The sequence below is a fragment of the Ochotona princeps genome, chromosome 1, assembly GCF_030435755.1.
Source record: "Ochotona princeps isolate mOchPri1 chromosome 1, mOchPri1.hap1, whole genome shotgun sequence".
Lineage (NCBI taxonomy): Eukaryota > Metazoa > Chordata > Mammalia > Lagomorpha > Ochotonidae > Ochotona > Ochotona princeps.
Window position 1 is genome coordinate 99,058,808 of NC_080832.1, and position 3,071 is coordinate 99,061,878.

The window sequence follows — 3,071 nt, forward strand, 5'->3', positions numbered from 1 at the left end:
TGTTCATTTTTCTTAAGAAGCAAAACTTACATGTCCGTTTTAAGGAAAAATTCAGCATTATCTCAGAGAGGGGAGACAAAAAGGGAAAGAAGTTTCTTGCTATAATTTTCTGTCTGTAAAACAGAATCCATATTCAAGGAATTGAAGATGAAAACACAACAAAAACACAACAATCTCTTTATTTATGTAAATCAGATCAACACTGGACAATTAAACCAATTTCTACCCATTATCATAACAGCTTGTCTATAAAGAACAGAAAAGTTCAGATAGGATTCTACCTAGAGTCAAGCGGTTTTTTAAACCACCCATTCACAGAGGTATAGATTCACAGATAAATAATCCCAAACTACTTGCTCGCCATATTTACACAATCCCGTTAAATTAAGCATAAATAAATATATACAAACTGAACACGGATACCCTCCAGAGCTCTTCTTATGAAGAGCCAATAGATTGATATTTCTCAATTGTGTGGCAAAAACAATGCTTATGACTTAGAGGCTAACTCAAAACAGGAGTTTATTTGGGCATTAAAAAAAAGAATCGGATTCGTTCTATTTTTGGTAAAGGAAACGAATTTTAGTATTCTTAGAAAAAAAAAATTCCAACAATGAAATACACATCGGCAAGGGAGGGGGAATTCTATTTGGGCTCTTGAGGCATAAGATGGTTTAAGGTTATTCTTTCCCTTCCGCATAATGTATTACAAGTACAGGATATCAGATGTGATGACGCATTCTCTATAAACATTCATAACTAGGAACGCATTGTACCCGAGGAACAGTGTGTAGATAAGGTGGGGGTTTGGGGTTTTCCGTTTGACCAAAGTTTTCATAGGACACATAATAATTGCTGGAGATAAAGTAGTTTTCTTTGGCCAAAGAAAATAAAAATTAGGTCTTTGGATGCCTCTTAGGCTCTTCACTTGGGGGTGGAGAAAGTTAAGGGTGCAGAGGCCAGAAACAAGAGAAAATGCAAAATATTTGGGGGTAAGAAGGGAAAGTTGCCTTCCCTGCTGGGGAACAAGGTAAAGATCAGAATCCTCACCCAGAACAGCACTTTCCCGGCCGCCCTGAGGCCCACAGCACCGGTGCTAGGAGGCAGAGCTGGGCACAGCAAGGCCTGGAGATGTTTAGAACCTCCAAAGCAACTGGAGCAGCGACGGAGCGTGAGGATAGCAGCTGCCACATCCTGCCTCCTGCTTTCTATCTTTAGCTGTTTCGGTTTAGGACAGAGCGTTTAGGAGGCAGCGTGTGAGCCAGGATAAAATGTCGCAAGAGTGCAAGGGGTGGGGAAGAGTTGCAATTCACCTGTTTGGTTTGAAAACAAAAGCTCAAAGGGGATTGCCTTAAACGTTTCCCTTGACTTAAAAGGCAAACTCTTAGGTTAATCCTACTGTTTATTGATTTATAGGCCCAAGGAAACCAAATCTTTTAATAACTCAATTATCAGACATAGCGGGTCTGGTTAATGAAAATGAAAGCAAGGGAGCGGGGGAGGGGGCGGCTAGTGTCCTGCAGAGAGGCGGTAAGAGAAGCGTGGGGGCGGTGGGCTGCTCGGACACGGGTGGTGGTGGGGTCGACGGAGGAGGCGCGCCTGGCCTGGGAGCTGTCCCTGGCTGGAAGGGGCAAGAAAGGAACGCACGACTGAGGTCATAGGGCCGAGAAGGGAACCTGCAGAGCCAATTACGGTAATTCCCATCCATCTCCCACTTTAGGAACGCAAAGGCTGGGAGAGTTTCCGTCCAGCGGTCTTGGGATGGGGAGGAGGGTGGTTTCCGATATCTGGGGTATTTCTAGGCTGCTTTCCTTCTGGGAGAAAGCGCCCTGAGTGGTGGCTGGCAACTGTAGGCCTACTCAGAGCTTGGATCCCTCCCCGTCTGCAGCCCAAGGCTGATGCCACCCCATTTACCTACTGGAGAATGGGGCTTTCTCGGTCGCCTTAGCCCTTAGGGTGAGACCGAGAGCAGGAAGGGCCTGCGCGGCCGGCGGCCCCTCCAGCGGCTGATTTTATGTCCTCAACACGACTGGGCGCGAGTGGCCCACGGGGTCTCAGGACCTGCACAGTAAGAGCAAGGCGCGTACATCGCGTCTCTGGCACCGTCACACGCGTGGGGCGCGTTGCCCTGCAAGGAAAGGAGACGACGGTTTTCAGTTTGGTTTCTCCCGGCCTGGGCAATCAGATTACAATTTGCTAATACAAGCGGCCAGGCCCTCAGACCAAGGCCCAGGGTAATGTGCCAGGGAGAGATGGACCTCTACACGCTTCCTAAGGTCTAGTTTTCCTCTGTAATCCTCTCATGTGCTAGTTGGGACTAGCAGAAGGGTCAAGATATAACCTCAACCACAGCTTGGACTTTCAAATGACCTAATATCACTTCCTTAACTTCCTCTCCTTACCTGATTAAAAAAAAAAAGTCTGGGAAAATATTTCAGCAGGTTTCTGTAAACTCAACTAACCTTCCTCACTGCAAAGCCACCAAAATAGAAGGGAGGGGGGAGGTCGCTACTATTAAGTCCTAGTGTAAGTCCTGCAGAAAAAAAAATCTGGATCTTTATAGAAAAACGTTGCCAAAGTCATATCCAATTTGTTTCCAAAAGTTGTCAGGGTACAGTCAACTTAGAGACCTAGCTCGTCCACCTCTCTCTTGGGGAGAGTTCTGATTACTCTGGGGAAGTCCGGGGACACAAGATTCCAGATCTTACTGCATGGTAGTCAGCAAGGTGGAGCCCAAGAATGTAGCTGGGCCTTCAAGAGTGACAGACACCAAATGTATGAAATTATTTGAGAGCAGTTCTCTTGTATCCAGACAATAAAATCCAAAGCTGAAATACATGTGTTTTCCCTACGTATTACTCTCCTACTGAATGCAAATGCATAGCTAAGAGGGGAACACGCCTCATCATAAAGCATCTTGGGTGTAAGCAACTGTGGCCGAAGCAAGAGAGCCTCTGCCCCTTCTCAGCTGTACTTGGAAAACTGCTTCTGTCCACCTTAAACCAGCAGTCACTAAAGAGCCCAGGGAAATCAGATCCATTTCACATGCAGGGTGCCACTGTTGGGCTATA